This window comes from Lissotriton vulgaris, chromosome 6, assembly GCF_964263255.1.
Source record: "Lissotriton vulgaris chromosome 6, aLisVul1.2, whole genome shotgun sequence".
In the NCBI taxonomy this organism is placed as follows: Eukaryota; Metazoa; Chordata; class Amphibia; order Caudata; family Salamandridae; genus Lissotriton; species Lissotriton vulgaris.
The window spans coordinates 307,818,850-307,831,000 of NC_141694.1; the positions used below are offsets into that span (position 1 = coordinate 307,818,850).

General features: G+C 47.6%; 1 protein-coding gene across 1 annotated transcript in view; it reads right to left on the minus strand.

Annotated features, from left to right (window-relative positions):
- The window catches only part of GREB1 (growth regulating estrogen receptor binding 1), a 612,299-nt gene that overhangs the window by 282,784 nt on the left and 317,364 nt on the right, over positions 1-12,151 (minus strand). The window lies entirely within an intron of this gene.

The window sequence follows — 12,151 nt, forward strand, 5'->3', positions numbered from 1 at the left end:
CCGATTTTTTTTTGGCTATTTCTGACATTTTGCTCAATGTAGCGTTTTCGGGGGCCTGTTTGGGGGGCTTCCTGGTGTTTGTGGGTGGGTTTCGGGGTCTGGGCGCACTGCTGGCTATATATACTTTACTTTGCAAGAGGTTTGAAGCAAATCCATGGTGGCAGAGGGGAGTTAGGGCCTAGCTGCAGAGCGCGCGCGGAGTGATTTGTGAAATTTGTGAAAAATTTACTAAGTCCCCATTTTTGTACTTTTGCTCTTTGGCTGTTTGGGGGTCTTCTACTCGTTTTCTCCTGGGTTGACGGCTCTGGGGCCATTGCTGGGAAGCTCTAATACCGGATAAAAGTGTTTTGGACCAAATCCCAGGCGGAAAATTTTTTGTGTTTTTGATGACTTGCTTGCCTTTGAGGTGCTCTTAGGGGGGGTTCCGTCTGTTTGTGGGTGAGTTTCGTGGTCTGGGAGCACTGCTGGGACACTCTAATCTTGATTGCATTTGCTTTTCAGGAAATCCGTCGTGGCAACCCCGACTTATGGCCTAGCTACGCAGCGCGTTTGGACCGAAGGCCGAGAAATATTGCAAGTATGAGATTTTGCTTTTGGCCTGTTTGGGGGTGTTATGCTTCTTGGCGGGTGGGTTGGCGTGTCTTGGGGCATTCCTGGGAAGGTCTAATACCGGGTAGAAGTGGTTGGGACAAAATCCAGGCCGATTTTTTTTGGCTATTTCTGACATTTTGCTCAATGTAGCGTTTTCGGGGGCCTGTTTGGGGGGCTTCCTGGTGTTTGTGGGTGAGTTTCGTGGTCTGGGAGCACTGCTGGGACACTCTAATCTTGATTGCATTTGCTTTTCAGGAAATCCGCCGTGGCAACCCCGACTTATGGCCTAGCTACGCAGCGCGTTTGGACCGAAGGCCGAGAAATATTGCAAGTATGAGATTTTGCTTTTGGCCTGTTTGGGGGTGTTATGCTTCTTGGCGGGTGGGTTGGCGTGTCTTGGGGCATTCCTGGGAAGGTCTAATACCGGGTGGAAGTGGTTGGGACAAAATCCAGGCCGATTTTTTTTTGGCTATTTCTGACATTTTGCTCAATGTAGCGTTTTCGGGGGCCTGTTTGGGGGGCTTCCTGGTGTTTGTGGGTGAGTTTCGTGGTCTGGGAGCACTGCTGGGACACTCTAATCTTGATTGCATTTGCTTTTCAGGAAATCCGTCGTGGCAACCCCGACTTATGGCCTAGCTACGCAGCGCGTTTGGACCGAAGGCCGAGGAAATATTGCAAGTATGAGATTATGCTTTTGGCCTGTTTGGGGGTGTTATGCTTCTTGGCGGGTGGGTTGGCGTGTCTTGGGGCATTCCTGGGAAGGTCTAATACCGGGTGGAAGTGGTTGGGACAAAATCCAGGCCGATTTTTTTTGGGCTATTTCTGACATTTTGCTCAATGTAGCGTTTTCGGGGGCCTGTTTGGGGGGCTTCCTGGTGTTTGTGGGTGAGTTTCGTGGTCTGGGAGCACTGCTGGGACACTCTAATCTTGATTGCATTTGCTTTTCAGGAAATCCGTCGTGGCAACCCCAACTTATGGCCTAGCTACGCAGCGCGTTTGGACCGAAGGCCGAGGAAATATTGCAAGTATGAGATTATGCTTTTGGCCTGTTTGGGGGTGTTATGCTTCTTGGCGGGTGGGTTGGCGTGTCTTGGGGCATTCCTGGGAAGGTCTAATACCGGGTGGAAGTGGTTGGGACAAAATCCAGGCCGATTTTTTTTTGGCTATTTCTGACATTTTGCTCAATGTAGCGTTTTCGGGGGCCTGTTTGGGGGGCTTCCTGGTGTTTGTGGGTGAGTTTCGTGGTCTGGGAGCACTGCTGGGACACTCTAATCTTGATTGCATTTGCTTTTCAGGAAATCCGTCGTGGCAACCCCGACTTATGGCCTAGCTACGCAGCGCGTTTGGACCGAAGGCCGAGAAATATTGCAAGTATGAGATTATGCTTTTGGCCTGTTTGGGGGTGTTATGCTTCTTGGCGGGTGGGTTGGCGTGTCTTGGGGCATTCCTGGGAAGGTCTAATACCGGGTAGAAGTGGTTGGGACAAAATCCTCGCGGAAAAGCCTTTTGGCACTTTTTGTAACTTAGGGTTCGTTAGGGTTAGCCCTAGCAGCAGGATTGCATGTGTTTCGGGGTGTTCTAGATTTTTGCAACTGAGTTCTGGGGTCTTAGAGCACTCGTGAGAATGTGTAATTTTGGTTGCAAGTCATTTGAAGAAAATCCATGGTGGGAAAGGGGGGATTTGGCATAGTTAAAGAAAGCCTTTGCCACTATTCTTAACTTAGGGTTCGTTAGGGTTAGCAGTATTTCTATTGCATGTGTTTGAGTGGGGGGGATTTCGAGTCTTGGAGCGATGCTGGCTATGGCTACTTTTGCTTGGTTGCTTGCAAGTGGTTTGAATGCAATCCACGGTGGGTAAGGGGTAATTAGGAAGGGGGTACTTCGGCCTACTTTTACTTTCAAAGTAAGTTTTGTCACCAGTTTTCTGCTAGGCCTCGTTTTTTGAGATTTGATTGGGGGTCTTCTACATTTTTGCGACTGGCTTTAGTAAGGGTCTGGGTGGGAGCACTGCTAGGAAGATCTAATTTTGTTCTAAAACACAGTTTACAGTACACCTAGCTTGAGGGGCAAGATCCGCTACATTAATTTGCCCATACTTATTTATCCTTCAAAAGGTGACTCAGAGTACGCACTTTCAAAAATATTGTACTGTCTACTAGGAAAATCAAATTGTGACTTTTTGCACTCCACAGCCTACATACCTTATATTTATTTATCAGTGGTGTTGTAATATTATATCACTTACTGTTTTTCGTTGAATAATTACAGGCCGGGTTTCAGTCTCTGCAATGGGGAAAAAAGGATGGAGTCAGGCTTCACAGTAGCGAGCCACAATTCAGCATCAGGCAGGCAGTGGACAGGGTGTCTTCTGGTGACCAACATCGATGGACGAAGCGTCGGCTGCAATGGAGGAGTGCCGCTAATAGGAGGATTTTTTTTCTGCAGGCAACTTACTTACCACTTCCAACAGGACCACTACAACCACATAGATACAGTATCCCTTGCCTTTTTCTCTGACTGTGACTGCATTTCTTGGATCTCTCTCTGCTTCTAAATTGATCCCTTAACACATCACTTAGTCCACTCCACTATCACATCTGCACCACACATAGTCATTTGTAAGTGCTCCTACGTAATTCGCAAGTCGCAGCACGCCCCAGGCCGTAGAGGACTGGGATGGCCCCAATGATGAAGCATGTCACCAAGGGGCAACCCTGGTGAGTGAGGGGACACCTAGAAAACAAGCAATTTCTCCTTTTCTATCTACTATACCTTCCAGACCAACCCCACTGAGTGTTGTTGTGAATGGATTTATAGTGACCAGCAAGGCTCTCGGGTATCTGGCTAAGTACAGAGACCTTATGTTGAATATCGTTATCAATAATTCCACACAGGCCCTGTACTGTCGCATTCTTTCTTCCACAGTTGTCGAATGTACTACTTACTTTTCACTGACATGCATGCAGTAGTGCATGCACTTTCAAAGATTGATGGATAGGTTTGTACCCAAAGAATTGTTTATGTTCCATTGTTTGTCTATGCTGTGCTTTTTTTTACAGGGTGTCTTCTGGTGACCAACATCGATGGACGAAGCGTCGGCTGCAATGGAGGAGTGCCGCTAAAAGGAGGATTTTTTTTCTGCAGGCAACTTACTTACCACTTCCAACAGGACCACTACAACCACATAGATACAGTATCCCTTGCCTTTTTCTCTGACTGTGACTGCATTTCTTGGATCTCTCTCTGCTTCTAAATTGATCCCTTAACACATCACTTAGTCCACTCCACTATCACATCTGCACCACACATAGTCATTTGTAAGTGCTCCTACGTAATTCGCAAGTCGCAGCACGCCCCAGGCCGTAGAGGACTGGGATGGCCCCAATGATGAAGCATGTCACCAAGGGGCAACCCTGGTGAGTGAGGGGACACCTAGAAAACAAGCAATTTCTCCTTTTCTATCTACTATACCTTCCAGACCAACCCCACTGAGTGTTGTTGTGAATGGATTTATAGTGACCAGCAAGGCTCTCGGGTATCTGGCTAAGTACAGAGACCTTATGTTGAATATCGTTATCAATAATTCCACACAGGCCCTGTACTGTCGCATTCTTTCTTCCACAGTTGTTGAATGTACTACTTACTTTTCACTGACATGCATGCAGTAGTGCATGCACTTTCAAAGATTGATGGATAGGTTTGTACCCAAAGAATTGTTTATGTTCCATTGTTTGTCTATGCTGTGCTTTTTTTTACAGGGTGTCTTCTGGTGACCAACATCGATTGACGAAGCGTCGGCTGCAATGGAGGAGTGCCGCTAAAAGGAGGATTTTTTTTCTGCAGGCAACTTACTTACCACTTCCAACAGGACCACTACAACCACATAGATACAGTATCCCTTGCCTTTTTCTCTGACTGTGACTGCATTTCTTGGATCTCTCTCTGCTTCTAAATTGATCCCTTAACACATCACTTAGTCCACTCCACTATCACATCTGCACCACACATAGTCATTTGTAAGTGCTCCTACGTAATTCGCAAGTCGCAGCACGCCCCAGGCCGTAGAGGACTGGGATGGCCCCAATGATGAAGCATGTCACCAAGGGGCAACCCTGGTGAGTGAGGGGACACCTAGAAAAAAAGCAATTTCTCCTTTTCTATCTACTATACCTTCCAGACCAACTCCATTGAGTGTTGTTGTGAATGGATTTATAGTGACCAGCAAGGCTCTCGGGTATCTGGCTAAGTACAGAGACCTTATGTTGAATATCGTTATCAATAATTCCACACAGGCCCTGTACTGTCGCATTCTTTCTTCCACAGTTGTCGAATGTACTACTTACTTTTCACTGACATGTATGCAGTAGTGCATGCACTTTCAAAGATTGATGGATAGGTTTGTACCCAAAGATTTGTTTATGTTCACAATTGTTTGTCTATGCTGTGCTATTTTTTCTTGTCTCCCAAAACCTTTCCCAAAAACCCCCGTACCCATCCATTTTTCAAACCCTAACCCTCTTCCCCCGGGCTGTGTGGTTTTGATTGATGTGTGACTAAATGACAGCAATAAATCCACACACTTGCTGGGGAGGATAAGGTGATAGCAACAGGCTGGTGAAGAAATCCGAGGATATATTCTTACTCTGCTTGACAAAGAACCATTGCTAATGTGAAAGAACTTCAACCGAATTAGTAGTTATACTTTACCATTTGTTAGGCTACAATGTGGCACTGTTCTACTGTACTTCTGTCACCTGCTATATTCTCAGTTGTACCGTTGAATTGCTCAGGAGGACAAACGAGATTTCATTTTCTTTTTTTTCATAGGCATGCAACTGCCACTGTGTCACACCACTAGTACCACCGCTATGAGGAAATTTTATCCGACCAAGATTGCCAACCATATTCGCTGTTTCCCGTGGAGCCAGCCCTGGGTCTAGCCCTACTTTCAAACACAAATTACAGGTAAGATAAGCGTTTGGTGGTTTGGGGGTATAATGGAGTATTAGTACGAGAGACGAGAGACTGAAGGTAGTACTACTAAAGTCCTAGGACTCTTGGATTCACTTCGTCTGTGAGAGGCACTTAGTGTTGAAAACATTTGGGCATTTACACTTAAAGGAAGAAAATGGAACTAAACTTTCAGGAAAACAAAGTCAACGTTAAACCCCCACCCACCAGGCAAGCAGTAAGAAACGGGTATGCTCAGATAAAGTTTGAAAAAGTATATTTATATCCCTAACAAAATAATCTCCCGCAAGACCCTCCCTAACCCCAACGATTGTCCTTCAAAAGTCCCCAAAAACCCAACTCCCAATTTCCAACCCCCAAAAGTCTCTAAAAAAGGGGCAAGGGACACTATGGGCGGATGCTGTCAACTTTTTGGGCCAGGGCATCATGCTCCTGGCGGAGCAAGGCGTGCTCTACGCGGAGCCCCTCCAACTGGTTGGAAAAGTGGTGGAGCTCCTGCTGGAGGCGGGACACCATCAGGGTACTGCGGCGCAGGCGTGCCTTCAATGCCTTGTAGGTGCAACGGCTGTGAGAGGAAGCTGTAGCTGTTGTCCTTGTTACTCGGCGGTGGCGTTTGGCTTTGGCAGCCCGGCTCAGTCTGGGTGGACCACTGTGCTGGGTGGCACTGGCAGCCCGTGGGGGAACGGAGGCCGATGCAGATGACGTAGTTGTTGTGGTCGACTGCACACTTTCTTCGTCCTCCAGGGCCACCAGCCGCCGATATTCGGCCACAGTGGCATCGATCCTCCGTTGCCGGGCCGCTCTAGCCAGCTCCTTCCTCCTTGTTCGTTTGGAAGGAGAACCTATATGAAGAAAGAAAGACATAGTCTGTAACCAATGCTCCTTAAGATTAACTCAATCATTCAGGAGAAATTTGTGTTGCACTACAACTAGCAACTTGCAAACGCATTACATAACTATTGAGGCCAGTATCTATCTAACCTCACACTTCTTCATCCTTGCTCTAACATTAGTGGGAGTTTAAGGAACAAATTCTACGAGCACTATGGACTTCCATTGGAGTCGACTATGAAAGTACACCAGTCTTATTCTTCTTCTTGTCTCTTGTTTTGGAAAATTGGTACGTTATCTTCTGCAAGCCGGCATAATGCCAGCGCAGTAAACTTGCACCCGAGAAAAAGAGACGCACGCCATGAGGAGTGACCTAGACTTGCGTTGCGTTACTGTACCCGTCCAGTACATGCAGGTGGTGAAGCTCTTACTTTTCTATTACGGGTGGCACTGAGAATACTCTGTTACAACTCAAGGGCTACTGCTTAATTAATTTAACTTTCACCCTACAGTGGAAATGAGTACTAGAAATGGAAAATTGAAGAAGATAAATAATCTGATTATCTATCACTTCACATGGGATGTTTTTGCTTATATATGGGATGACTTTAGGTGCTTTGCTTTTTATTGAGTGACCAGTGATACATCCACACATGAATGACTGAGTACTACTAAACTTATTAAGAGAGGTAGGGAGTGGCCACCGTAATAACCGGATCTATGCAGTGCTTGCAATACAAACTACTGCTACTATTGATGGTAGTATTTGGACAAAATTAAAAGTTCTTTTCCTTGCCTTTCCTACACTGGAACGGACGTGCGGGGTGCAGTGTTACATGCTCTTCAAAGTTACACTTAGTTCATCCACTGACCGTCTACTCTCTCTAGATCATGGGTACTTACTCACAAACTTTCTCTCAGGGGCTACATTTACAGTGTAGTTTGGGGCCGAGGGCCGCACTGGTGGGGGCGGAGTCAGAGGGGGCGGGGCTAAAGCAAAACGATAACTTGTGACCATGAGGTTGCACACAGGTCCCTGCAGCAGATGCCCTCACCCACTGAGCCACCAGACCCAGCATTTAAATACATCTCTCTCCCTCCTGCTCTCCCTCCTGCCCTCCCTCTCCATCTCTCTCTCCCTCCTGCCCTCCCTCTACCTCCCCCTCTGTCATCTCACTGTGTGTGTGTCTATCTGTGTCAGCCTTCAGCCCGGGTTGAGACCGCTTCCTCAACGCGCACACACAGACAACAACACCAAAGTACTTAACAGGTCTTTAAAAGAACATTAACATATTATTGAGGCTTTGTTTGTTGTAGCGCCCCTGCTTCTCCACCCTGACAATCACTGCTTGCCCGGCCCCACAGAGGCTTTGTTCTATTTCACCTCTTTGTGGCCTTGCATCTCCACTCTGCTCTGTGGGGGCCGGGGGAGCAGTGATTGTCAGAGTGGAGATGCAGGGGCGCTAACAGGTGAAATACAAAAAAGCCTCTGCTCTGTGGGGGCCGGGGGAGCAGTGATTGTCTGCAAGGTCTGCGCACCGCCAAGGAAGGCTTGCCGGGCCACCACCGGCCCGCGGGCCGTACTATGAGTACCCCTGCTCTAGATACACATATGCTATCTAAGAGTCAGATAGTAGCATGATCCAGGTATATGGACACATACAGTTTCTGTGTCACCCACCCAGGCTGTTGTCCTTCCACCCATCATTGCTTCATCATTCACCCAGCCATGCATCTCATATTCTTGCCTTCCCAGCTAGTCTTCAATCTCAATAAGTAAGGAATATATAAGAGCTTACCTCTGGCCGCCACCACCACCGTCTCAACTCTCACAGCCGCCGCCTCCTCCCCTGAAGAATCGCCCTCCGCCTCCGTGTCGAGCACCACCACCTCCACACTGGCCCCGCCACCAGATGTTCCACCTACAAAGTACATTTAAGAATGTTAGAATAAAGCACTCACTAGTCTTTGGTCTAGGAATGAAGACATGTAAAAACAATGTAATTTGTGACTGTCTACGTTAAAGTTAAAAAAATGTCCCTTTTTCCAGGGAAGGTTGTCTTGCTGCACTTTTTGGCACAACTGATGAAGGCTGTTTTTTTAACACGCACCATTTTTCTCCACACAGACAGAAGATGGACTTCTAACAACAAGATCAAGTTGAAACCAGGTGAGAGCTCGGCTCGACCACAAGAAATGTCTTCAATTAATCGTCAGCACTAACCACTTTTCCATTATCAGTTAAACGTTTAGTTTTATTATGACTTCATTTTAATAAATGTGTTTACTTTTAATAAAGCTTTTAAACTTAAATACAATCTGTGTATTTTGGTCCAGACTAGAGTGACTGAGCGAAAGGTTTTGCAATTTTTGCAAGCATGAGTCCAGATAGAACACTTCAAAAGACATTATGGACAATCCCAGAGGACTGCACTAAGTTGATAGAGCTATTGCTGACTAGAATCATGGGAGTTTCGCCAACCGTGCAATCTTAGTTAGCTACACAGACAGACTAATAAGAATAATCTAGTAATACCACAGGGAGTCATAGTAGAGGCAGGATAAGAATTTAGATACAGTCTACAAGAAGAGCAAAGACAATTTTGAAAAAAGTCAAATGAGGAACGCTAGGAAAAATAGGTACTAGTCTAAAATGAAAACTTACTGGGGCCAGCAGAGGAGCCCTCGCCTGCCCGATCCTGGCCCTGTTGAACAGCATCCGCCGCCTGCTGCTCCTGTGTCCTCCTCTCGCCCCTGGGGGGAGCTGACGTACAACATGAAAGAAAGAACAGAAAACATGGATGATTGTTGCTTGTCAATGTCAACCAAATCAAACATTTCAAAAGAACAATAACAAAATATTTCCGCGAAATTATATTGATTAGGGTTAGTTTTCATTTATTTGCGGACCTGTGACTTCGAAAGTCACGTAACTCACTAAACAAAGTACTGAAACGTTCACCTAGGACTGGCAGGCAGCAGTCCGCAGGCAAGACGCAAAGTGACAGACAAACTCCATTGTGATTTCAGTCAGATCAGTGACAACACTAACAGTTGCCTGCTACATTACCAGTCATTGAAATAGTCAAACTATCAATCCACCGCCACTATTTTTCTTATTGTCAGGGGTACAAAGGAAGGGGCAGATTTAAGCCCCTTGCGGCTCTTTTGCGCCGTTCTTGCGTGACTTTTGTGACGCAGCAGCTAAACAAAAAAGGGCGCCATGGTGCGGCGTATAATATTATAACAACGTGACGCATTTGGGAGATGCATCCCGTTATAAAGCCCTGCGCCATCAGGGGGCGTTCCGGCGCAAGGGAGGGCATTCCTGCGCTGGAACACATCCTAATAGTGGCTGAGGGAAATCTACAAAATTTCAATCAGTCACCTTTAGGACAATGATGCGTCACACAAACCCTGCACCTGCTTGAAGCAGACGTACGGCTTGACCCAGCATTGGGGAGATAGGGTACCCCAGAGCATTGCTGGAGCTGCGCCATCGTTGTAACGCAACTCCAGCAGTAAAGCTTCGGTGACGTTTTGGGCTCATGGTGCGCCGCATTGCAAATACGGCGCACCATGTTTGGTGGTGGTAGCGGGCCGCACAATTAATGGCGCATCCCTGCTACTTTGCAGGGATGCGACGGTAATTGCAATTCTGCCCCTTAGGGGCATACTTACTTACGCGTTCTGGCGCATCTCCAGAGATGCGCCAGATCAAATGCGTCACGCAAAACTACCCTTGCGACACGGCAGATGCGCCTCATTTACAATGCGGCGCGCCCTGGCGCAAGGGTAGGCACTTGCGTGACGCATCTCGTCACGTAAGAGCGGCGCATCGCTGGAGTCACGTCGCCAACGCAATGCAACTCCAGTAATGCTCAGGGCCACCCAATACTTAACATGCTGTGTCAGTCCTTTAGCCTGCTTCGAGCAGACATAAGGAATTGAATTGACGTAGCAGCGTCGCAGAAGTGCCTGCGTTAAATCTTGTAGATTTCACGCAGGCAATTTTGCGAGGCGCACAGCCGCCGGACCGCCCACCCTGCGTACTAGGAACGCACCCATTGTGGTGCAGGCCCATGGCTTTATAACGTGACGCATCTCCCTAGATGCGTCATGCTGTAAATGACTCGCAGGGATGCAGCACTTTTACGCCGCTGTTGCGTCACGCAAGGCAACGTAAACGTGGCGCAAGGGGCTTGTAAATGTAATCTGCCCCCTAGTGTCTAGCATTACGCAGTTCTGTAAAGTACACTCATACATAATAGTTACTCAGGCCAATGAGACCACGAAATAGAAAACAAATAAGCATAGTAGCAACGCCACTGAGAAGGAGAGCAGTGCACCTGAAATGCACAGAAGATTTTGAAATATAATTTAACTACAATGTAATCGTCATCAGCGGCATTATTGGCTTGCTCCATGTAAAAAACAAATATTTGCAATACAACAACACAGAGCAGGAGAAAACATCATAGTAGTGAGTGATTAAATGGCTACTACTACTCACCAAGCCCGGGGATCTCCAAGCCGAGCTGGTCCAGCAGGTCGCGCTCGCGGTCCAGGAGGTCCGTCCAGCGATGGGTGACCTGGCTGTAGGTGCGCTGGACCCCGTAGAGGTGGGATATGGCCCAGCACACCTTCTCCCACCGCTTCCGGCGCTCCCGCATGTTGTAGCCGCCGGCCGCGATCCTGCCGCCTCCCGCGATGGTCCTGGGCAGGCGGCGCTGGACGAAGTAGACCAGCGCGCCCACTTCCTCCGGGCTGAATATCTCCCGTCGCGTCACCTGCTCCCCCCTCAATCTCCCGCATGCTGTCCTGGCACTGGGTCCAGCACTACTCCCCGCCGCCGCTGCGGCCCTCAAGTGCCTGGGCAGCTTCACGGCGCCTGGCTTGACCATGGTCTGGGCAGGTAAGGTAGGAAGAAGTAGAAAATTAAGAAAGAATAGGATAGGGAAGAAGAAAAGAAAAGAGTTTAAAAAAGTAGTTTAAAAGTAAAGAAAAATAGCAGAAAAGACAAAAATATACAGCTAGGAAAAGTGAGGGATAGATAAGAAGCAAAATCGTAAAAAAAAAACTGAAAACAAGCAAAGGATGGCAAAGATACCAAGAGGATTAAACACCATGCCCAGACACAGGAAATGAATGAAAAACAAGATGGCCGGCGCCCGTTCACGAGCGCGAAAGTAAGTTTGCGCGAGATTTTCCTCGCGATCTCGTGCGAACCTCTAGATTTCCCGCGCGATCTCGTGCGAACCTCTACTCGCAATGCGCTTACTGCGCGAGATTATACATAGCGGGCGGAAATGGAAATACGTCACGCAAACAAAATGGCCGCGCCCGTACTTGACCTTGGGGTAAATTTGCGTGTTGCGCTGCAAGCGGCTCGCGAATACTGCAAAAAAACTCGCGAAACAACAAGCCGCAAAAAAATAAAATGCTCATTCGCACGAATTGGCGGCTTCCGCGGTCGGTTTCGCACGACGCTGCGCCCCGCGAATAGCGCGAAAAAAACCGAAAAACGATTTCAGCAAAAGCAAAAGCAATGAGCAGGTGCAAAAGGTCAACCTCATGATTTGTAACGATTCTTTGTAGTGCTTCCTGAGGGGGCCCTCCAGAATTCGGTTGCCTGCTTGCAACTATTGTGTGACCCTGCTCTGACCTTAACTGTATGCCACAAAGGTCCTGATTTACAGCTAAAGGAGCAGACAAGCAGGTGCCAGGCTGGAACTTGAAATTCTTTCAGTGACACATT